A 26,026-nucleotide genomic window follows, 5' to 3' on the forward strand; every position below is an offset into this window, starting at 1 on the left:
TTAGCCTGGTGTTCATTGTATCCTGGGGTGTGTTTATATCAGATTTAAAACTGAAGAAGTGATAAAATAGCTGAAGCAGAGAAAAAAGAAATTCGCCATGTCTGTAGTTTGGGAAAGAACAGCCAGCTGTCAGTAAGAATCTATCTTGTCATTTATACAATAATCAAAGATTGGTTTCTGTGGTGGAAAGCAAAGGAAAAGAAGGGTTCAGTCCGGGAAAAGCTCTGACTGATATTTTCCTGTGGAGAGGAAGCTGAGAAGGTTGGGTTTTCCTTACACCATTGGGATTAGCAGTTTCTGGCCGGTCCTTGTGTGTACTTAGCTTCACATTTTTCCTCGTTCCAATGCTGACAAGTTCCATGTTTTCCCTTTGAAAGACAACCCCTGTGCTGGTTAAGGAAAGCTTTTAGGGACAGAGCACTAGAAAGGAAGTTTCAAGTCTTTAAGACAGCTGAGAGGAGTTCTAACCGATTCCCTAGGGATGGCAGGGTCAGAACTCAGGCTCCTGCCCCCAGAGGCAGCCATCCCTACAGCACTGGCAAAAGCTTCTCTTTGGGCTCCTACAGCAAACTTCTGACCTCCAGCAAAAGAGACCAGGGGCAGAAAAATCTCAAGTGCTCCTACAGAGGTAGAAATCAGAGATTCCAAGAGCAGTGCCCATGTACCTACAATATCTCATGGTTGTTACAAGGATTAAGGTGGATTAAAGAAGCAAATTGAGCTGAAAAACCCATTGGTCAACATTTTCTACTAAATATACTCCAACAGAGGGGGAAAATTGACTTTTAAGAGTGTGTTAGCTGGTTGCTGTCTGCTTAAATCTTGACCACGACTAAATTTAATGATCTCTGTTCACTGACGTGTACCTCAGTGCCAGAACTGCTGGAGCAGTGCAACTTTTCCTGAGTCAAGAGTTCCTTTAATGAGCTCTGTGCACCACTCCTTGCACCAGCCATCCTTATCTGCTCAATTTATGAGCCCATTTGAAAAGCTCCTGCAAAACCCAGAGCATTCTCAATACTCAATTTGGAATCCTCATAACTCAATCCAATGAAAACCAATTTTCTCCAGAGAACTCAAAAACCTTTCTTCTTGGTAAGAGCAATTTCCAAGCCGTATTTCAAGTTTCAGCTCCCATTGGTTTTGGCTGTAAAAGTGTTTAAGAAGAGTCACTCTCACTAGAAATATAAATGTATATAAATATTACACTTATATTTTACTTTGGTATGAATATTTTTTAACCTCTCAATTTCATCAGATACAGGAGCAGCTGAATGCCCTTCACTCAGGAGCTTCCAGGCAAACTAAAGATTACCACAGGTTTCAGGAAGAGACAGGCTGAAATATTTAGGAATCAAAGGTGAAACTGCAGAAAAAAATAAACTTGATTGAAATGGAAATCTTATAGTTGTTTGTCTTGCTTTCCATGGACCTCCAGAGTCCCCAGAAATCCTACACTGAGCTCAAGACTCCTTGTACTTGTCACTCTGCAGGAAAATATGTATTAAGAAATAATTCTTCCTCAGTAACAATCTAAATATTCACCGTTAATGGCGAGAGAAGGAATTGAAATCGAAATCCCAATAAATCATCCAGCTCTCATATAATTCAACAGTTCAGCCACAAATTAAATTCAAGCCTTGAGCCTCATTTTTCTATATTCTAAATCAATGTATTGCTGTTTCGCACTGGTTATTTGTTTGCCTAGCAAAATTTCAGTTACTGCTAATACCCTACAGGCTTTGTTGTCAGAAATCCAATGCTTCTATGTCTTACTCCTTCCATATTTGCCTCCTCTCATTTCCAACGCGCACTTGAATTGTTTCTATCCAGTAGGAACAGATTCAACCCCGGGCAGCCAAGAGATTTAAAAACTTCCCTTATTTCCTTTCTGGAAAGGCTGAGAGCTCAACTCCATTGCTTCTCCTATTGTAATAAACTCAATGTGATGGAGATCTCACACAGATGAAGCCTAGCTTTTATATATGGCATTCGAGTAGGAAGAGAAATAATTCTGTTATCTCTGAACATTTCAGAAAGATTGGTTTTTCCACTTTTCATGTGTGCAGAATGTTGGAAATCTCAAAGTATTACAAGCCAAATTCCCATGCACTTTTGGAATAGCATGAACATTTTCAGTTTGAATAAAACCACTGCAAACATATCACTGTTTTTGTCAGCATTACCTACCATTTCAAAACTAGGACTTACTCAAATAATAAACATCCCATATTATCTTCCATACTGAAGACTGCAAATATTTTTTCTGATAAATTCAAATCTTCTGATTGCAAAAACTTTTTCCCTTTGCCTTAGTTTTTGTTTCAACAAATTTCAACTGTATCCAACCCATTGTGCCCTCACAGCACTGAGATTCTGCAGTGCTGGTTCTTATCTTGCAGTTAAATTTTGATGCAATCTAAATTTCCTTGCTCTGCGAGTTTAACAGATCCTACATATTATTTCAGTGGCTTTTGGATCTAATAAGCGCTGCCACATGCAAACATGAAGTTAACAACCGAATCATGATTTTACATCTGCAAACCGATGGCAAGCATTCAGGAGTTAGATGTAATAAAGTTTGGGACAATATCAGAAGCCACAGCTTGGTTCACTTACTACTAAAATTTCCTACAGGAACTCTGGTCACTTTGACAGCTGATGAAATATTAGCCTAAGCAAAACACATAAGCACTTGTATATGTTTGAGAAGAATAATTTATCAGAAATACAATAAACGCCAGCTGTAATTCTCTCAGAGGTCATTAGAACTTGGAAGTTAAAGTCTAGATTTTTTTTTTATCACAAGGAAAATTTACATTGGATTGAATTAATTTTTGGTATGTCCATGAATCATTCAGTTTTAATGGAGTTTTATCAATTTATAGCAGCAAATGATTTATGCCATTGGCAAGAGGCCCTCACAGGTTTCAAAACTGCTGAAATTAAGTGCTGGAGTATTCACTTTGGTTATTGTATCATTTTGAAACTTTGCAATGTGTTTGGATCTCTTGGATAGAAAACCACGCAGTAGCATTTCTTTCAGCCAGAAGCCTAGCCTGGAGACAGACCTTGCTGAAAAATAGGTATCCCAGCTGAAATACCCGGCATTACAGCTGAAATGGGTGTTGCTCAAAGACCTACCTTTAGCACACGAAAACAAACGGAATCAGTGGTCATGTCTGAAATGGTATTGCAGGATTCATTCCTCCAGTACCACACTTACCCTTTCTTACAAACTGCAGTAAAACATTGCTGCACTTACAACTTACAGCATTTTACACATATTAACTTCCTGGAAAGAAATTCTAAAATCTCTCACCAGCTTTGGGGGTTTTCAGCTCTGCTTTTATATTTCTGATTATTTCTCAAGTTTTCTAATGTTTTCAGTTTTAAAACGTCTTCAGAATATATTCAAAAAAATGTTACACAGACATGAAAACACTTTCTATACACTGCAGACAGTCAATTACGTATGACTCAGCTTGAGTGAAAAAGAAAAAGGATACTGTAAGCATGATGATTGCATGTTGCTTGCTAAAACTAAGGCTTGCTGGTATTTTCACCTACAAACTGAGCTTCTTTTTCCCAAGAGTGGGCAGGAAAGTTTTCCCAAATATTACTGTGCAATATAGTTGATAAATATTTGTTTTTTAATAGTAACTATTCCATAGACAGCTAAGCTGGAGAATTATCCAGGGTGATGCTTTCAAAGGCAGCTTTCATTCACCTTGATTAAACTATTTTAGGAAAGTTTCTGCTTTCATGCCTAGAAGACTAGGCAGCAAAGTTTTGAACATTGATTTTATGTAGAGGTAACTCTTTTTTGTTTCCAGCATGTGGAGTTTCTCTGTCTACACACAAGCACCAATGAAAGGGAATGCACAGGTGAGTAAGAACTGCAGGTCTTCTTTTTAATTAATGCTTCTTTTTTAATTATGCTATACCTACCACAAGATCATCCTACAAATCCTACAAATTTTATCTCAACTGAAACATCACACATGCACATAACAATAACCATAAATCCACCTAAACAAGCATGACTCCATAAAGCAGTGGGAAAACATCTTGACCTTTTCTAGACATCTCTTGAAAACATTTTCAAGGATTCATAGGCAGGCCTTACCTGATAGTGCCACTGATGATATCCTAACTGTAGGAATGGTATTTACTGGCATAACTCTTATGCATTATTTGAACAGGGTTGTGTCTCTGCAATAAATACTGCGGAGACTGACCTCCCAGATCTTGCTAACTTGGAATCAATTGCAGCACACAGTTAGTGACAACTTACAGTAGGAACACAGGGTTTACTCCTGCTTGGTTTTGATGCGTGAATGTGTCTGGTATTTCCTGCAACACTTGACAGTAAGATGAGATTTACACCATTGGAAATGACATGCCTTTATATGCTTTGGAGTGTATTTCTCACCCAAGAGCACTTCCAGCTCTCAGAGTGCTCTCAGGGAGCACTTGCAGCACGACCCAGCTGCCTAGTGTAAATTGTAGGTGAGCTCTTACTGACCTAATCAAGCCACACTGGTAGGAATAGGCAGGCCATGCTGAAAAAGCCTTCTCTCAGTGCACTCATTGAGGAAAGATTAATGGGACTGACATCTGTGAGAGCAAAGATAAAGCTGAAATCCAAGAGAAACAGATCAAAACATGCATCAGCAAACCAAAATACAAGTATTTTCTTCGATACTGCCTCATTCTCTGTCCTGAACTACAGATTTGCATGAGTTGTTACCTAAAACTCATAAACACAGGGAAAAAAGCAGAACCTCTAACAAATACTTTGACTTTTTGGGCTCAGAACTGGGACTTCCTGCTGGAAGAGACCAGAGAAGAGAAAGAGTGGTACAGAAAGAGTAATTAAATTTCTCAGATTGAGTTTTGACACTCAAAGCTGCTACTAACTTGCGGGTGACTGACAGCAAAGTGAGTACTGGCAGCATTTCCTTCAAAGAAAAATCACTGCATAGTCTAGTAAAGTAGTATTTTAAGGTATGACTTCTCATATTTGAAAAACAGGATTGACAAATGCTATTTTTGTCCTGGATCCATTTTGATGTGTTTCCACTTTTTAGCAGTAACTTCAGTTTCAATCAGAGCTTGCTGCTGGAACACACAGGCAAGCCATGGCCTCAGGAGTATGGCTGCTATAGGCCACCTCCTGTAAGCTAAATCCATGTATTTTTTACAGATGAATCTAAAACTGCTTTTGAGTTCACTAGGATACCTCACCTACATAAAGCTGGCGTGCTACAGATGCTTTTAGAACAAATATCTGCTCCCACTGAAGTCAGCAGCATTACCATTGACATCAGCAAGATCAGGCCTAGAAGTTAAAAGTTTCCCTGTGGTGCAAGCCTGCTTTTCTGTGCCTTGTAGGTTCTTAACTTAGACATCACTGAGCTGAAAAGAACAGAGAAGTGTTTTAAAAAGCTCTTTTTAAATGGGTGTCCTTGAATGGAAACAGCATTCTCTATCCTTTGCCCTTGTAACATCTCTAAACAGAGATATTCCACAAAAATACTAAATTATAATTCAGTTCTCTTTTGCTAGCAGATTAGATGAATTAATTAAAAAGCCCTTAAGCTTTCAAAAATGCATATATATTTTGCATTATCTCCTTGGATATGTTTTAGCAAATTAATAAATGAAAGTTTATGATTTCCTTTCCCCTGTACTTCCCAACTAATGTGCTTATCTATAAAATTCAGCAGCGGGAAAGGATAATTATCCTTAATAGCTGTATGTGGAGAACAAGACAGGCAGGGAAGCCAAATGTCTGTGCACAGACTCTTCTGCAGATGGAACAGAGTTTGGTCTTCCTGAGCTCCAAACCTGCTGGACATAAACCACTTCCAGACTGGGAATGCCACAGCTCCCCTGAGCTGCACAGCACACAGTACCTGGAAGTTACTCACAGTAACCACAGCATGGCCAAAACCCCAAGCACCAAGTGAGTTAACTTGGATCTCTGCAGGCCTCAAAAATACAGCCTAGGTTTTCAAGGAGTCAGAGCAAATAACTGATCCAGGTCACCCAGCTCCCCAGCTTGTGCCATGAGCCTCAGAACAAGCTTATTTTATAGAGTTTAAAAGTTCACATCTCATTTGATTTTGAGCGGATAAGAGCAGTACTTCCAGCACTTGGAACTTCTGCTTAGTGCCACTTAGGAATTTACCATTAATCCAGGCTATTAAAAAGCATGATCCAGCAGGGAAGACTTGGATTCCAATATCTTTTTCTTTTCAATATTATTAATTTTTAATAGGTGGCTTTTGAACACTGCAACAATCCATAAAAGAAAATCTTCCATATTTTTAGTGTCTTTAATTTAAACTGTTGTATCTTGAGACCTCTGATCCTGTGCAAAGAGCTTTTAAGAGCAGTTTGTTCGGCTTAATGAAATTTCTGCAGAGAAATAAGCTGAGGAGTTCCTAAGGACCATTTTACTTAATGGTCCTTTTTTAACACAAGAAGCAACCAACTGGATTTCTCTTTGCTTTGGCAAGCTTTGAGCACCTACCCTTTCATCATTCTTTCATCTTGAACTCTTTCTAGCTCTCTCCCCATATTGTGCAACAAAAGCCTTTGATGTCCCAGAGGTGGTGCCACATCAGACACCACAGAGGTCTCACCACAAGCTCATTAACTCACTGGGCAAACTGCACTGCTGTGCCATGTAAAAATATACAGACTATTCCCATTTTTTGTAGCATTGGCCAAAAGACTGTAAAAAGGCATCATTACAAATTGGGGTAGACATGTCAACATTCATTTTTATGTGGTTTTGATTATCTCTGGTAGTTTCTCATATCCTTGTTAAAAACAATTAACACTGTGGATATGTATGCATGCATATATGTTTTGTGAAAACTTTTACTTTTTAGATGCAGCATATTGTGCTTAGTGTGGAATATTATATCTTTAGCACAAAAAGTCCTGCAGCACTTTAGAAACCACTTTGAAGATTGAATGTCCCATCCGCACAGCTCTGTCAGTAACAGCCTATGATTTATCTGGCAGATGTTTCATATTGTTTGATAGGGAGAAATACATCCAAGATTATAGCTTACATTTATTGCAAGATATTTGTGTGAACTCCTGGATGTAGTGTCAGCACACTCCTGGCAGTCACCAGTACATCTGGCTATGCTTAGTGTGAACTAAGACCCCCACAGCCTCTCTCCTGTCAGAGAGCTCTGCTTGTCTCACTCACAAGGGCATCACATGCCCTTACTAAAAGGTCTAATAACCAAACAGTTGAGAAATCACAAGATTTGATTTTTATGTTTATGGACAGCCCCTCGAAAGCCAGAAAGCATGACAATTGAATAAATTACTATACCTGACAGATCCCAGCATTAGGAGAATACAGCAGCAGCTGGCTGATGCCAATAAATCTCTTCGGAATTCCTGTCATTCTCCAGGGAATGGTAGCATAAAAGCCTGAAATAGAGATTAGGCAAAAGAGCTGACCCAAACAACTGAAGACTCAACAAATATTTGAAAACTGTGTATTTGCTGATGGATCCAGCACAGCTGAATTTGTCCCATGATATCCCATGGCTAACAAAAACCTGAGGATCCCAAAAGCAATGCTGAAAAGTATTTTGCTTGCAAATAAACAGCATTAAAAGGCACATGCTGGCAAAACCACTCACGGAGAAGACAGCAAGCATGCTGGCAGCATACTCTCACCAAAATAAAAAGAAGACAATAATTCCAAATTATTTTTCAAAGGGAAAAAAAAATATTTTACCTGAATTTAGTCTTTTGAAAGATTCCAGAAAACTCTGTAAATAAATTCAAATCCTGGATACTTCTGAGAACACAACATATCCTGGAAGGATCAGGAGGCATATTTGTTTCTAATTTCCCTCCTATGCTGTGCTCCCTTCCTTTCCTGCTTAAGTGACAATGCTCCCAATGCTAATTCCAGTTAGTGGATCCTTAGTTGTTACATAAAATGCTTTGAATGTATTTGTTGCAGATTTTTAACTTAGCATAGTTTGAAATGTGAGAATAAAAATAAAAACCAATAAAATATGAAAGGCAGACTCTGGTGTGAAAGGGTGAGATAAATGGCAGATGCCTCCTCACTGCTAATTTTCTTTGCTGGCAGGACATCTGACAGGGCCATCCCTAATTGTGTGCATTCCACATACCTGAAGCAGGATGTTCCCATAGCCAGAACTTCATTTTCCCTCTGAAAATTCTTGGAGATTGATTTTCAGTCTTCTTTTTCAGGCTTCAGTGAATTCTTAGACTAATGGTCTCTGGAACTCTTAAAATACATCTATGTGAGCATTTATTGATAAGAGTCAGTGAAGTAATTTCTCTCTGTTACACTCTGAAAAGATAATTATGACCATGTGCAGCAGAAAAACATTTTTCAGCTTTCTTATTCTGGATGTAGACTTTTGAAATCTTTTCATATCCTACAAACTAATGTTATGCCTATTAGTAATTATAAAAGAAATTTAAAGTAGGTTTCAATGGGATTGGGTTCTTGTTATGTCTTCTGTGGTCTTGTACATCTTCATTGATGTTTATAAATTTTAAAAGTTACTCAAAAAATATTTACGCCACATACGAGGCTTAATTTGTAACACCTAAATTTTTAAATATTTTACGTTTTTTAATCTGTGAATCATAACTTTACCTACTTTTAGACAAAATGACCAGGTTTTTAATAATTCAGTTTCTTTTAAAATTTCTAAATTGTTTTAAAAGCAGGCTTATATTTTTATTGCCTTAGCCAATTTAGAATGAACAGAAGTTTCTGGACCTCCATTTTATTAGACCTACCATTCACCATCATTCCAAATATAAAAAAAAAACATTGCTAACAACTGCAGAGGAAAAGAGCTGCAGCCTTACATAGTTTGTCATATGAGAACAAACAAAAAATGCATTCTTTGCTTAATAGTCAACACAAACTCTAAGGCTGCTGTTGCAGGCCACAGGAAATTAGAGAGATAAAGTACAATTTAGTCAATAAATGCTACCTAATATCTGGAGTTTAATCATAGAAATGAAGCAGGATACATTCATGCCAATTTTCATCCCAGTAGAGGTATTTTAAAACACAAGCAGGCAGTTCTAAAGTGACCCACAGACACATTATTGCGTTCCAAAGATTGTTAGTTTTAATTGTGACACCCAAGGGAAATGGAGGAGAATTGCAACTAGACAGAAAACACATGAGTAGCTACATCTCCTACCCTGACTGAAATGAAGGGCTCAGTGCAGGATTTAATCAGGAGAATTCCTAATTGAAGGCAGCTGGACAAGACAACCACAGGTACAGATTCCTGACTGCCAGGCATGGGCACATCCATTGACTGTATTGAGAGCTGAAACACAAAGTCTCTAAGTCACAAAATGATTTGAACTGGAAGAGACCTTAAAGCTCACCCAGTTCCATGGGCAGGAAGAAGTCCCCAGAAGTAACCTCTACTACATTTTTAAAAATATATTTTGATTGGACTTTCTAAATGAGAAGCTCTACAGAACTTGCCATTGAAGTAACAAAACATTCAGAGAAGATTGAGAAAGGAAACCATATGTAATAGCAAAACTGAAGTGTTGGGTGTTTTTAAAATTACACTTTAGAACTGAAAAAATGCTCAGATAATGGAAAACCTACAGAAGAAACAGAAGCCTAAAAGGCCTAGAAGATGCTTATGACTCTGTGCCACATTATTGGCCTTCCCAACCTAACAGTACTTTTGCCTTTAAAGACCTTGTCCTAACACTTCAGTACATTTTTGTTATGAGTTTTCTATTATCCAGATCCTTTCCTTTCCATTTGGTAAAATAATTTCCATTACAGACTTTCAAATCAAGGCAGGCAGGGATTTTGAATTGGAGCTGGAAGCACAAGAATCCATAGTAGCAAGAAAGTTTACTTAACTGAATTAGCCTTATACACCGTAGTTCAATAAGAACTACATTTTTACAACAGAGCTCTGCCTCTGGAAAGATGTGAAAGATAAAGACAAGATCTATACTCACATAAAGGACACCTTTCCAGCTTATTTATGTTTTGTGAAGGATATGACTTCATCTCTTCCCATCATATATCTTCTAATCATGTTTGTGTAATATAGGGCAGTACAAGCCCCCGGTGCTACATAAACAATGGATAATGACTGAACGCATGTAATCAGTCTCCCACAATTCTATTATGATTTCAGGAGTTACCTGGAAACCACCCTGAAAACATCTGTGCAGAAATACAGTAAAAGAGAGACATAAAAATTACGTTTCCTTTTCTTCTAATTAGACCTATCAGAGCCCCATCTCTTTTCCAGAACATAATGAAGTATCATTAGCTGGAGTGGGATGCTGTCTGACAGAACTGTTGAATTTCTTCTGATTTATAGCATAGACTGTCTGCTGCATTTCTTGTGAGCCTGCCTGGTTTTGTCTGCCTTCCTTCAGAGCCAGGAGGAGCCCAGGAGACTGGGCAAGCAGGGACAGCACTTCCAGTTGCAACACTTTAGGCACAGGAAGGTGCTGTCAGGACTCCCCAGAGCCTTCTCTTCTCCAGGCTGAACCTCCCCAGCTCTCTCAGCCTTTCCTCATAGAAGAGAATCTCCAGCCCTCAGGGCCTCCCCCTCAACTCACTCTAGCAGTTCCAACAACAAACCTTGCTTGGCCTACAGAGGCATTACTTTGAAATAGAATTTCACAAGGCCAGATCCAGCATCAAATTACCTGGTTTTATAACTGGATGGCAATTACCTGTTTTTTCAGTGCTCTAGCTAAAAGACTGACTCAAACAACAGTTTAAATAAGCCCCAGTTCACTGGAGAAGGAATCTGAAGCCAGGGAGTAGCACAGCGGTGTGATGCCCCCTTGTCAGGGAAATCTGGCTTGTCTGAGAACAGCAAGTCTCTGAGCAACATGGCCACATGTTCAAGAAAAAAAGCAGTGAAGAAAAAAGAAAAAAGTCATACTCATGTCATGTACTCATCAACATGGCCAAATACTGGTCAAAAAAATCTGGCTTTCTGATCACTTCTAAAATATTCCAGTCAGCCACAAACTGTCAAACACTTCCTCAAGGAAGCGGAGCTCCTGGAGACAGGACTGAAACATTCGTGCCTGTGGGTCATTCTGCCATGATATCCTGCGTGTTGCCATAAGAATCTCTCTCAGCCTGGGAGATTTCAGCACGTTTTCCCGAAGTTGGTAAGCATTCCAACAAATTTCAATGGATCAAGTTACTTGAGACCAAATGTTTATGCTTCACCGAAGCCCAAATAAAACGTGCAACTGCGAGCACAGCAGTAAGCAGTGGTAGGAATGTGAGGCAAATATTTGACTTCTACACGTCAACCTGAGTCTAAGTTTATGACAAAGTCCCTCTCCTGGAGGGAACTGATTGGGAATCACATCAGACACAAGGAATTCTGTGTGTGCCCCACAGGCTCTCCTCACATGAAGGACAGCATGGCCATGGGAAGAGCAGCTCCCAGGCACCTTAGGAATGGCCCAGAGATCAAACCACAAAATGCAGGTGCATAACCCTCATGAAGGCAAAATATTACTCCAGGGGCCATAGTGGTCACCAACGCACTCCACATTTCCTTGGGTTTGGTTTAACCAATACACTCCCTACTTCCTTGGGTTTGGTTTAGAGCTGCAGCAGGAAGTCCACAGCTCAGCCTGTGACAACATCAGCCATGGAGCAAACAACTGGAGGGCTCTGCTCGTATTCATACAGCAGACGCAGCTTCATGTAAACTCCTCATTAAATCATCATGTAAAATGACAGAAGTAGGCAAAGAGAACTCCATAGTATTTGGAAAATAAACCTGAATACATTTTGAAGCTACTGTTCCCATTTGCATGCTATATTGCTGAGAATAAAGAAGAGGCTCCGAGTTGCATATTATTCCTCTGTCTCTAACATTTCAACCCAGCCACCCCATAAACCCAAGGACAATTAACTTCCAAACTGTTGATAGTGCTACTCCCACAAAAGATCACATTTTAAGGCAGCTCAGTATACATCCATCCAGAGCCCCATATTTACCAAAGGCTAAGATTTTAAAGCTCAATGTCAAAGTCCTGGGCCCTAAAAATATAGTCCCTTCCTGGTTTATTACATTGATGGCACATGTGAAATTAGCCTTGTAAGACAAGGACTAGACAAACCCCCAGGATTTTTGTGGAGGTCTGAGAGGTAGAGACTGAATGCATTTAGTTTACGCTACTCTCTGTTGCCCTTGAGGAATATGGGACACACTGCAATTATTACTGTTTTTATTACTACTCCTTTTGGCTTTTGTGATCTTGTTAGACTGTTCCTCCTTTTTAAGGGCAAGTGTGCTTAGCAGAAAATGATGGCCTATAGTCCATTCACCTCCTAAACACCTGCTTTGGGTTAAATTGCTATTACTTATCGAGCTCAACACACTGAATTTACAGAGTAAATAAACACAGCAGAAGATGGAGAGAAGGGCATATAAAACACAAGCAAAACAGTGGAGTTGTGTACTTATATTTGTTACACCTGCGTTTTATTTCCCTTCTCAGGTCTTTTATTTCTGTCCCTGATCCAGGCCTTGACTTTTGAGAAACACTGGGCTCAATTTTTGATGTACAAAATCAGACAGCTAAAAGATTAGCCAGCTGTGAAATGCCTCAACAGCATCCCCCCACCTATCTAAAAAGCTGCCCCGAAGACTGCTGGGGAAGGATTTCCTTCCTTTACACAGAATACCAAGCAAATGTAATATATTCAGAGCCATCCCTTTTATTGTGGCCCAGCATTCCTGTGAATAAGGACAGGTGGGTCATGTTACATAGGTTGTTTTTCCAAGTAGTCAGGAGCTCATTGGGTCTGAATGCAGAACAACAGCAGCCACTCTCCTGCACCTCCAAAAGCACAAAAGCACCAGGGCACCTTTTCTCTTTCTGGGGACAGATCTCCCTTGCTTCTACAGAAAATGGAGGTAGCTCTCAATTTCACACAATCACTCTCGTATCTCAAGTGAATGGACACAACACTCCTACTTTCCTGGTCTATTGTTCCTGCTGAGATCCAGCTCAGCAGTCAGACTAATCAGGCTGCTAAGAACTTTCCAGGGAGCACAAGTATTATTAATCCTTCTCTGGCTCCACAGCTAAGAGAGCTCAGCAGCTCTGAGCCTGCATAGACCTCAGACACACGGCAAAGCACTGAAACTCCAAAAATGGCTCTGAAATGGGATGTGGCACAGCACAACTGGCCCTCTGAGTCTTTTAGCAGCAATCTCTGTATAATGCCAAGCTGTGTAAAATGCAGTGTAATTCAGAATGCCCCTTTACTACCAGAAAGAATAATTAATGCAGGCAGTTATTATGGAAAAACACAGCCAACCTCATTTGCATCAGTGATACTCTGCCAAATCCTTTACATTTGTGATAAATCATGATTTCCAGGCCATTTTAGAGTCCCTTTGCATGAACAGTGTGAAGGGCAGAAGAATAAATAAAAAATGAGAAAGCCTGAAATATAAATTAATTTTAATGTGAGGAGTTGGACATTTTTAGGTACATCAAGTTTCATATTGAGTATGAAAACACCAGAAGAACTCCTGAAATTTTGTTCTGGTTTGATTACTGTGTAAACCTTGTCTCAGGAAAGGTCTAAAAATAATTGATGCTGCAGCTACCGAAGATTTGTCCATAACATAATGAAAACCATTTAATGAACTTTCAGTTTCTCAGAGCTGTGTGATCAAAGCAAGCTAAATCATTAATCCACTTTTGTAAGGAAACATGTGAGACATCTGCTGGCAGCATATTCAAAAACCACCAATTTTTTCCCTACTGGTTAAGGCAAGGGCAGAGACTAAAGTCTAGTTCAAAACCCAGTAAGATTAGTAGAGTCAGTCCTATTAGTTTCAGTGTTTTTTTGTTGTTTTTTTTTAACCTGATCCCTGATATATAAAAAAAGGTTCAGAAGACAGCAAGTATGATTGTCCTTTTTTTAATTTTTTTTTCCTCTTTTTTGGGGTAGATATAACTTCCTGCCCTCCTTGCTGTGCAGTGCTGAAATGCAAATTGAAGACTTGCAGTGCTCTCAGAATGAGGCAAAGATAAACAGCTGAAGAACACAAAAACAATTTTCAAAAGGCACAAACAAGAACTTGGAAAATAACTTTGCAACATCTATTCCAAGTATCTTACTTTACAAGGCACAGAAGATGCACTTTTGGGCAAGGGATACTGGCAATATTGGCCCTTATGGATCACATAACATCAGGCTTCACCCAACAACCTTCAGTTCCTGTGGTTTCTAAGTTTGTTTTGCTCTAACCCTCAGAAGCCATTACAGTGGAAAACAGAGCTGATTCACTGCTATTGTAGGGGGCCATTCAACTTGAAATAAAAGATTGCCCAATTTCTATCTGCTCTCTACATCCATGCTCAAGTGGAGTGATGCTGATATAACTAGATGGAAGTAGAGATAAATGGAAACAAACCACCCAGTTCTCCCCACACATTTCAGCTTTCTGGCACACTAATTTGAAATTAATTACTGTTTGCATAATAACAAATGAAAGGTTTAATTATTTCTTTCAAAACCACATCAAATTAAACACCCTGTGTACAGTCTACATTCTGTGTGTGAAAGGGATACACTGAGCACATTGAACGGGGTAGAGGAGCTTAAGTCTACCAGGAAATAGTCATTGAAATGATGACCATGTGTTTTCCTGGAGCTGCCAGGTAAAAAGCTCTTAAAGAGAATTGTTTTCCTGCTGGCAAACAGCAGAAAAACCTGCATGCACCCTCCTAGAATTACCTGCCAGAAGACTTCACCCTGAAATAGTTTATCTTAGGGTTTCTCACTCCTTTTCCTCTGTCCTTAAGACACTTTCGAGGCATATTTTCTCAGATTCATTAACACTACAGCAAATAAATTTGCTAAGTTTGAAAAGTTAAGGCTGACATAAGTGTTCTTGAAAGATAGAATCCAGGCATCTCTGTCAGGATTAAACCTGCAGTGTTTCTTTCACAATTTCACTGGAAACCCATCCTTCTTTCTACAGAGATCCATTTCAGGATCAAAATCTCTTGGCAGCAGCAGATGAGATTAAGTACTGACAGATCAAGTTATGATAATAGTAATAAATGTGATGGATAAAAAGGAAAAATAATGCTAATGACTCCCTATAATCTGTGTTTCTCTATTGAGTTGCCACATAGGCCATGTCATTTGAAGGTTTGTTGTCATTGTGCTTTGCTTTTAAACTCAAGAGAAATAAGCAGTTCCTCCTCACCCTTTATATAATTCCTAATAAATATCCATGATTAAGTGAGGTCTGAGAGGCAGCGACACAAAGAACACCATGAACTTCAGTTTTCAGTTCTTTCAAAGGCCTTTGTGCAGAAATAGTGATTTTTTTAAAGCTGAGTCAAGGGTGCAGTTTTTACAGGGTGCACAAAACACTCGTGGAATATGATGCTGTGGAAAAGGCAACTTGTAGAAAGCCTCTGAGGAAAGAAACCACCACAGCTTGGAAAACAGCTATATTCCAAGCAGTAATTACAAGACCCTGACTTTTTAGTTGTTCCAATTAACTCTGCAGCTGGAAAATTCTGATTTGGTTTCTGTTCAGAAAATGATTAACTGGCTTCACTGGACTGATAATACTGATGCCAATGCCTTTGGCATCTGACTGTTCACTGTCTGCATTTGGTCCTGAGGGAGGTCTGGATTACATGGACCTCTGCTAGTCTTTTAAGCAGTCCAGTGAAACCAGTTAATCATTTTCTGAACACAAATACAAAAATCCTCACTTTCCCCACACTGAAAGCCACCACCATTGCCACTCATGCACATAGTGTTCACAGATAAATGTCTTCTCAGGCACTTAAAAATATCATTTTCATAGAGAAAGTGATGAGAACGCTGCATTTTCTGGGGGAACAATAAAATCTAACATAGGCAAGATATTTTTTTCCACATCTGCCTAATGTGCACAGCTTAAGGGTAGGACTACACAGAAGAGTTAAAAGTCAATAGGGGAGCAGGATGAACTACTTGAGACAGTTCATTTCAGTCCCAAACAAAACCTACTGGAGAAAGCTGACAGAACTCTTTAATGTTACATAAAACAGAATATACACTGGGAACCTAAACACAACTCTTTCATATGTGTCTACAAAGTATCATTTTTCCTTAATTTTCTGCCCCAATACCTACCTGTTTGTACAAAATACTACTGTTTGATAAGAGGCTTTCTTAAAATACTTCAGTTGCATTTGAATACAAAACTCTGCTGTGCCTAAGTGACAGCAGAGCTGTGAACACAGGCCTTTCCCATTTCAATTAAGAGTACACACCACAACACCGATGGAAATGCCAATTGTTGCCAACGCAGACACGAAGTTTTCTCTCAGCTCCACTGCCTCCACCACTGTGTCTTTATTTTCTCACTACACATCTGTTGGATCAGATCTTGAAGGCAGATACAATAATAAAAGATGATAAACCCTTTTAAGACAACCTATCTTCATGGGTTTAGTGTATATGAACTGCTTTGGATCACATTCACCCTGGAAAAGCACATGCTTGTCATCATATCAAGTCTGAAACTATTACAGCAAAGAGCTATTCCAAATTCCTATACTTCAAACTCCTTCATAAAAGAATACATAAAACAATCAGATTTGCTTCAGCTATTACTTCATGCTGTGCACACTCGATGTTTTTTTCAATCTGCCCCTATAATTAAAGCAATTACATTATCATGACTGTTAAAAACTTTTCCCACTTCAGCCAGATGTAGCAAATGACTGGGCAAGCAACAGTGCTTGAATTCCACAGGCTGACTTCTCCAGGAGCCAGATATGCTTCAAGGACAGCGGAGTCCTCCTGTTAGAGCCCTGCCTGCACACACCCTTTGTGTCTGAGCCTGTGACTATTGTGCCAGCTCTCCTCACGCTGAACACTTGAAAAGCCCTCCTGGATTTCACACATCACAGTAACACCATCAGGAACAACTTCAAGTGGCTCTGCTGTAGACCAAGAACATTCCTATTAAGAAAGAAGTTTGCCAGCAAACGCTGTGAGCACTTCAGTGAGCTGGTGAATAGATGAGCTGAGCTGGGACTGACAATGAGGTGTCCAGCTCTGCTGGCTGCTCTTCTACCTCAGCACTGCAAGCAGTGACAGGAATGTTCGTGAGGCTTCAACTCTTGGCAAACTCCTTGCTGCCTGCAAACAGGCCTAAAATTGCAACATAAGCAATTCTCACTTGTGCCTTCCTGCAAAGAGTCATCTAAAAGCACTGCATCCAGATGTTCCAATCAGTGTTTTCAATTTACTCCTGCTCATAAACCAAATGTGTCTCGGGGATGACTCGTACATCCCTGTATGATTTTACACATGACCTACTCCACACACGTTTCTATTGCGTGAGGAATGCTTTGCCAAGAAGGTTACTCTCAACATCAGAAATTAAAAAACAGTATTCCAGGCCAATTTTGAACAACTTCTACCATAAAAACCCCATTTCCTAATTATTTTTTTATACACAGAGTGCTGAGAAAGCCGCAAAAGCAGGTTTCCCAGGACAGCATGCTGATAACTGCTTGCATTTTTGTTTTAGCAAGTCATCATGTTTTTTTCTCCACTGAGAAGTTGGGCCAGTTCTGTCTCCTGTCCTGTCCTGAGGCTGTGGTGCAAAGAATGTGTCCCAGGTGAACCACCAGCCTTTTCCAGCCCAGACAATGATTAAACACAATCTATTTTACACAGATTTCTTCTCTAAGTAAAATCAGTATTTGTAGGTTTTAATTAAGAATGTCAAGTTTCACAAGAGGCATTAGAGAGCTCATAACATCTAGAGATAGAGACTTAAAATAGGACATGAGAAACAAAAATAAGAGATGAATTTGACTTTTCCTAAACTTGACAGCATCCTGACTTGTTTGAGAATGAATCTGTTCTCCAAGCTTATAAGGCTTGGGGATGCTCTGGGAAGATGGATAGTCTCCGTATCTTTGCTGACTAACAGAGACTAACCTCATCCCTCAGCTTTGACATGACAAATTCTTGATGAGCTTTCCTGGCACACTCTGCCCTGTGCCAGACACATCTGATTATGCAAGTGATGCTGGCTGCAGACTGATGGACTCTTTGGTAGGCACTGAGGTAGCAGGGGAAGATTAAAGGCTCTAGGATGTGCCACTGGAATTTAGAAACCAACTCCCAGTCCAGAAAAACAAAGGGGATGGGACTGCCTCCAGCCCAGCTGGGGAGCATAGAGAAAACAAATTCATTGTGTAAGAAATAATAATTTTCAGAAGCAGATCCTGTGTGCTAGGATCAAAGGGGCTGGTAAAATAAGGCCACTCCATAGCAGTGAAATAAATTGTCATAATGCAATGATATTTATGAAGCTTCCTGTGGCAGAAGATCTCTCTACAGCCTAAAAACAGAATCCAAATAATCAAGAATTAATACTAATAATTCTTTTTCATAGCTACTGTTATGCTGCTGCAGGATTTTGGCACATACATCAATAATCCTATTTCATCTGCATGGCCACAGACCTCTTACTGGGAGAAAGACCAGTCATGTTTTTGGGTGCTGGGCAAGTTACAGCTTTCAGTAACACCCACAGTCTTCGCTGATGACAACTGTCAGCTTTTGACACCCGAGATAAAGACAAAGGCAGGTTTAATTATGTGGGAAGTTTGATTTTTGCCTACACCTCAGCTTCTTCAGGCTGAGAAGCCAGAGACAACCCATAACGGCTATCTTTCCTTTAGAAATAGGTGGAACATGGCTCCTGAAAGTGAAGTTAGAAGTGAGCTATCTTCCTCATGTTTCAGAAATAATTTCTACCTCAACACTGCTCAGCCATACAGGGCTGAATCCATACACCCTGATAAATTGCTGAGATTCCCAAGGATTTCATGCAGTCAAAAAAACACTACCAGGCATGCAGTTGCTACAAATACTCTATACTTTTTGGCTTTTCATCTTGAACTGGGATTTTTTCCTCTTTCAAACTCTAACAGTTCAACACCAGGTACAACCTCATGAGGATCTAATTATCACAAACAGGCAAACAAACTCATCTAAAACAAGGAAGCAGAGCTGCCAGGTCTCCCTTTCCCCCCCTTTCCTAAACAGGTTTTCTTCTACCAAAGCATTGCCTGGAAACATTGCCAACTTTTGAGTGCCTTGTGTATTATTAGGGATATGAACACTGACTAAAGAGAAGAGAATAAAGCAATAAAATATTTAGCCAACTTATGAGCTTTACATGACTCAACTTCATTGGCACTGTTCCTGAGTTTTCTTCTCTTGAAGGATGAATTGTATTCACATTCTCTCACTTCAGTAACTTAATATAAATTGAAGAGGAATAAAAAAGTTGAATTAAAAGGTTATTCTAATGGCCTTTGAACTGAGGGGGTGGAAAAATGAAGTCCCATTTTCTTTCACGTGCTTGAATCAGAGTTGCTATCGAGGCACACTGATATTGGACTTGCATATTGTGTTTTTATTCCATCAACTCCACACACACATTCTGGACACCCTTGTTCAGTATTTTAGCTGTGTAAATCCAGAGATATGGCACAAATGTTGAAGTACCAGTAGAGCCTGGTCTCAGAGACCAGAGCAGTAAGGTTGTGCTAGGTAAGAGCAATATCTTAAACCAGCAGCTCAGTTTGCTCAGTCTCACCATCCTATCACACACATTTATGAGATTTGGGAGTCAAACACCAGGGAGAAAAATCAAATGCCTCCTACTCCTGACAGGGATGGTCTTGTGGCTGTGCCCCATAAAAGATTGCAACCAGCTACATATTGGGAAGGAAGCACAACATATCTGGTGTTACCTTAGGAAATTCCAGATAAACCATAAGACTCCAAAGTGCCACATACTTGAAGCACTTGAGGAATGGGATGCCATCTTTTCTTCCAACAGATTTCAGAAGCAGTTTGTATTTGATGAGCAGATATCTATTTTCTCTCACTTTCAGCCCTGCAAATTGGATTCCTGTTAAACAGCTGCCACCTTTAATTCACCTCTTGTACCTGACAGAGCTGCTCAGGTCAGTGATACATTGCCTATGGTTCTGCCAACTCGTCCAGCAACAAACCAGGAACTGGCCATGCCTTTTTCCTCTCATGGGAAGTTAAAGGAAGGGGAACTTGAAATGGGAAGCAGTTGGTATTGATTTTCAGAGTCCAGTGGAGAGGACACAAGGCCCCTTTCTCACCAATTCACTACGTGCAGAGTTAGTAAAAGCATGCATATGCAAGAAGAAATAATTATAAACTTATCCTTGATAAGTTTAGGCTGGAAATTAGGAAATGTGAAATTATTCAAGACATGAAATTTTCTATTAAACTTTCATCAGAGTTCAGAGAACAAAGCAGACAGCCAGTTCAGGTACAGGTAAAAATATAACAATCTAATAAAAGTATTCTGAGGGTCTTCCACAGAGTTTAGCATTTTTCTTAATCCCTTAGCTACTAAATGGAATAGTGCTAAGGGTATTTTATGAAGCTGATCATTACATGACTTGATATACCTAATAGAAAATAATTTTGCATTAAGCAATTGTACTTTAGTGAATAATTTAGATTTAAAGATCACATTTCTCAATTAACATTCCCTTTCCATTTCAAAGGCACCCCAATTCTCCAGTAGGGTAACGAAGGAAGGGAACGACGCTTTGCCTCGGTCCGTGTTGCCCGAGTGCCGCCCTGTGGGCATTCCCTGCAAGTGCAGCCGGATCAGCTTTACGGCCTTACACTCAAAAGCAGGGCAGAAAGGAAAACCACCCAATTCCGCCCATTTCTTGTCTTCATGGGAACAAAATGGCATTGTGAATTTTGACGGGGAAGGTAGGAGTCCCTCCGAGACCTTATTTCAACTTTCACACCCGTGACCGCACGTGTAATGTTCACCTTTCAGCCTGATGATGTCAAAGCTCATGCTCACCCCACTGTTTGATCTCTTTATGACATGAAAGCCAGATTACGTACTTGGTCAGAACGAGTTGCTGCCCATTTTGACACAAAGTCTTTGCTATGTCTCCTCAGCAAACCAAAGAGCCCACACACGGAATTAGAGAACTAAAGCTCTCCTTTAGTCTAGCAGGACTGACCCAGGACTTGCCCACAGTGACCTTACCTTTGCCTTTTCTGTGACTCTGAACAGCTGTGATGTCTGCACACAAATCATACAGGGTTTTTTTCATCTTTTACAAGACTGACTGCCCAAGAATAGAAATTACATAATTTGTACACTGCATCGCAAATAAAAATATTTACGTCACTAGATCTCAATAAATTTCCTTTGAAACAAATATTAAATGAGGAGAACCTGGACTGTCTGTGGTCTCCCATTTTTCCATCAATACACCTGCTCAACTGTAACATGACATGTCTTAGCAAAGGGACAAGGTACTTGGCAGCTGATTGTCTGCTAGAACCTGACTGCTTTCACAAAATAAGTGATAGCAGCTGCCCATATTTGCTTCTTAGCCTCCTCTTCTTTAGCTTTTACATTATTTAAGATTATCAAAGATTCTTACCAAATATTCTTGGTTCTGCTTTCTGGAGTTCAACTCAAATGTTCTACAGGAAATTAAGTAGTCATGAAAAACATGTAAGAAGTGCAACCAAAGAAGACTCACTTAGAAATAGTAGATTTCTTTCAAAGCAACATAATCCTACAAGAGTATTACGTACTTACTCTGACAAGAATAATTTGCAGACTTTAATCACCTATTTCAGTGACCCTATTTCAGGGTTTGGCTCAGCAGCTGTAGAACACCAACATCTTCAGGTGGAAGAGCTATTGAAGTACATGAATAATAGGACAGGCTGAATACGAACCATCCAAATAGGAAATAATCCTTGAAACAGGTTTTTCCTTCCAAGATTTACTAATTTGGCTCTTTTCTCTTTGAAAGAATTACACATGGCTCCAGAGACAGTTACAAAATGTTAGCATAGACATTAAATTACCTGCAGCCTTTCCAAAATGTAATTTGAGTAATGCTTGAAACATGTCAAAAGATATGAGGGTTCCTCACAAAATATCCTATTAAGTGTCAATAAAATCTACAGTTTTTTATTGAGACATTTTCCAAGGATTTACTTATTATGGCAAAGCCAACAAGTTCTAATCCATTTATAGTCTTGGTATGAGGGAGTAAAACACAGCTTTCTTTTAGTTTCTCTGTTTCTACCAGCCCTTTTTCATCACATGCATTCTCAATATTTGGATTAACTTGACTCAAGGCAAGTAAACAAGCTAATTCTGAATTTATAATCATGACAAAAAGTACTGAAATGTTGTGGTCCTGCTGATAACTTCACTATATCCAAGTAACAGTTAATCTACTTTTGGCACTTCTCAGCACACAGATACTCAAATGACATTTCAAGCAGGTGTTGTAAAAGAAATTTGATGTTTCATAATAAGGGATTCTGCTGATTTTTATTCTGGATTTGAAGGCTATAATTTTATAGGATAGTAAGTGATGTTCTCAGATGTCTCAGTAACAGGTGGTTCAAACAATGTTAACCTATTTGAGAAATTATCTTACCATGTCAAAGCCTCTTATAAAGTCCTTACAATTTTAAGCATTTTACTACTTAATCTGTTTATCTCCAAGTCAAAGTTTTAGCACAAACAATTTTTATTAAAAAACTCACTGAGTGAGTGCTCATTTCTCTGAATAGAACCACCCCAACCCAAACACAGGAACATAAGGACACAGATATTGCAGCTGCCTGGTTAAACAAAACACTGTTAGTGAGGAGCTCTGTTAAACACTCTCCCTACCTGAAATCAGTTCAGCTGAAAGTATATTTTTATTTATAATGAATGACAGAAAATGAATAAGAAGGCAGAAAAAAATTTTAAAAAGCAATAAAAAGTAACCAGTGCTCCTACTATAAAATGAAGGAGTTGAAATTGGCATGGTAAAGACCGAGAAGGAACTGCGATATAAACATTCCTGATCCTCTGTGCAGTGCAGCAGCTCCTACTCCTGGGCATTCTGCACAAATGGATCCTTCTTAAACCCCAAGGCTGCAAGAAAGACTGGCATGTTATTAAATGACACCTGCACTTAGATGACAATGGCTACTATGAGTTGCAACTTGACCAAAATCAGGTATTTACTGACAAGACAGTACATTTTAGTCATATGTGAAGATGGATTTCAAATACCAGTGTAAGTCATCTAGCATCCAGACTCTTGGATAATCGTTGTAGCAAGGAAAATTATTATCTATGTGCTCAGACACGTCCATAATTAGAAAATAAACTGAAAGTTCCTGTAAACCCAAGAACTGTAAAACCCAGGTTTCCACAAGAAGACTCAATTCTTGTGTAAATACAAAGGCTTTGAGCGCCTATGGATTTCTCACAGGGACACTCCTGTGCGTGCTGGCCCAGTGCCGCAGGAACACAGGACAGCAAGGAATGACCATTTCCTACTTTTGCTCTCTAGAGGTCCTCCACGAGCTGTAAATGCCTTCACTGCAGGTTCTGTAGGTCTCCTGCTGCTGAGCGGCATCGGGACCTGCAGCTTGGATTCTCGAAATACCTAGGACACCGCCTCTCTCTGCAGTCACCCAAGCAGCTACTCACACTGCATTTAGATCATTCCCCAGCTCTAAGAATATGGTGGCAGTGACTGTCACAGGCATGTCCCAAACTAGCAGTTTGTCACTAATACAGAAGAGTTAATTAAACTTCAACAGTGAAAGGTGCTTTCTGGCCCTGCCATGGATCTTCATTTTTGGCAATGACAGCACAAAGCAGCCTCTGCTTGTATCAGCCTGAAAGCACAACTCAGAGTCAGGGTGCCCTTGGAAACCACTGAATGCAGATTGCGATGCTACCTTATATCTACTGAGGGAGGAAAAAAACATGTTAAAACTGAAGTTTTAATGAATTAATTTCAGCAGGATTACTCAAGTGTACATGTAGGAAAGACAAGGGGTAAAGTGTGCAGTAGGGAAATTTATTCTCCCAATGAAGACTGTAAAGCAGGAAATGGGAAATGCCTCAAAGATATCATCAGGTAACTGCACTTATTTGGTTATCAGCAGATGACAATTCCCTTTTCTGCCACTAAAACAGTACCATGAGCATGCTGCAGCAAGGTTCGACTTCCTTGGCTTTGCTGTACACCTCTTTCCCTAAGCAGAAATAAGTAGAAATGAATAATCACTATAAATGCAGCTCCATTAACTTATGTCTGCTGATTTAAAAAGGTCATATATCCAACAAGATGAGAAAAAAAATGAAATGTGGGAAAGCAAGGCTTTATGTATATGGACATTCCTCAACAGTACTAATTTAAAGTAGCATTTTCCACTCTAATTCTCTGGAGTTCTAATTGAAGTTCCACCCTCAAAGTGCTCTTCCTTCCTCACTGAAAGACTTGCCTCTCTCACAGCTGCATGGCAGGAGTCCCACTGCAGACCTCTGAGCATCACTTCTGAGCTGCCATCAGAGCTCCTGTTCAGCAGTACAACACTACCTACCTGGGAGTAATGATCCAGGATCTCCTCCCTGACATCTACTTGAGAAACAGCAGTCGTGGAGGAGCAATGAACTCCTCCTTGGTCAGCTGGTGGCCTTTGCATCGGGCCCTGCTTGGTGGGACAGACCTTGCTGCGCCTGTGTTTGCCAACACTGCTGATAATTGCAGGCTTGGCACCAGGGTAACCCAGCTTGATGGCGCTGTCAATTACCCTTATCCTCCATCTCCCCACCTCCAGTGCATCATTGGCAATTAACTGGGAGGTACCTGAAGGCAAGGTCCAGCTCTCTCATGTACCAGAGCCACACACCAGGTCCAGGGGCCATTTGTGGGTGTCACTGCAACATAAATGATAACCTTGGCTTCTGATTACTCCACAAACCACAGCCCCTGCTTAAGAGATGCTAATGAAACGCTGTTTACTTCATGTCAAAGCATGTTAGTACAAAGAGATTGATTTAATTTTTTTGAGCAGATAACTATCAGATTCTCACAGCTTTTTACTTTCAAGGGATACATCAACTATTTAATGGAGGACTGGAAGTGATAAAATAGTATTCAAGTAATTAGAAACTGTTTCCAAATCTTGCTTCCTTTTCTACTCAATTACTAATATATCCTCCACTGTTACACTAGACGATTCTAGTCATAAGAACAATTGCTACGAGACAGTTCAGTATAGTTTAAAATGCCAAATGCCTTAGTCCAGTTTACCTGTGTTAATAATTCTCCCCTCCCTATTTGTGGATCCCCCTAAAGAATACCACCACACTACAAAAGCAATTCCAGAAACAAAAGCCAGGATTGTTTTCACATCATTCATTCAAGATTTCTTTTCCTTTTCTTTGCCATCTGGTTAACTTCCAGATCGATCAGGAAAATTAGCTGAGCGGTGTTTTTCTGAAGCTGTTGTATTGACAAGAGCACCAATGTATATTCAAATGAACCTGTAAGTATACAAGTGTCTATAAAATAAATACACCAAGTGTTGACTGCAGCATGCAAAAACACAGTAATTCAGATGATAGCATTGATAGGTTGGAAGATTAGACCCCATAAATGCTGCAGTGTGTGAAGGCCATATTTTATGTAGTCTCGAACAAGTTTTTCTAACTGGTTAGCCCACACTGCTCTGAGCTGCAGTATTCTGTAACAGCAGATTGGGAGGTACTTACCCTAAACAAATACTGGGAAACCTCTTAACGGTCCAGCATATTCAGTTGCTACCTAAAAGCAACTTTGACAAAGCATTCTGATCCATTTTTCACATGTGCTCTCATGAGAGCTTCACTTGCACTCAGAGTTAATCTCAAGGACACACCTCTCTTACCTAATCAGCATACAAAGGAGCCAGAACCTCATTCTATGCTCCTTTGAAGTTAATTATCCCTACTACTTCTAAGAACAAAAATTTAGTTTACTAGAAGTCTTCTGTTATCCTCAAGTATTTTGACTTACTCAATTA

General features: G+C 39.7%; 2 long non-coding RNA genes across 5 annotated transcripts in view; one reads left to right on the forward strand and one right to left on the reverse strand.

Annotated features, from left to right (window-relative positions):
- LOC137472861 (uncharacterized) overlaps nt 1–10,810 on the reverse strand; it is a 42,914-nt gene extending 32,104 nt beyond the window's left edge. For 3 of the 4 annotated variants that reach the window (XR_010998448.1, XR_010998446.1, XR_010998447.1), the window contains exons 1-3: nt 10,036–10,810; nt 8,184–8,294; nt 4,529–4,640 (exon numbers count right to left, since the gene is read on the reverse strand). This is a non-coding gene — a long non-coding RNA (uncharacterized lncRNA). Of the gene's footprint in view, nt 1–2,307; nt 3,240–4,528; nt 4,641–8,183; nt 8,295–10,035 lie in introns of those variants that run through there. The other variant, XR_010998449.1, reaches the window with a different exon arrangement.
- LOC137472862 (uncharacterized) lies at nt 9,186–12,790 on the forward strand. Its single transcript, XR_010998450.1, has 2 exons — nt 9,186–9,467; nt 12,594–12,790. It is a non-coding gene; the product is annotated as an uncharacterized lncRNA (long non-coding RNA).
- Nucleotides 12,791–26,026: the final 13,236 nt, after the last annotated feature.

The sequence above is a fragment of the Anomalospiza imberbis genome, chromosome 4 (assembly GCF_031753505.1).
Source record: "Anomalospiza imberbis isolate Cuckoo-Finch-1a 21T00152 chromosome 4, ASM3175350v1, whole genome shotgun sequence".
NCBI classification, from domain to species: Eukaryota; Metazoa; Chordata; class Aves; order Passeriformes; family Viduidae; genus Anomalospiza; species Anomalospiza imberbis.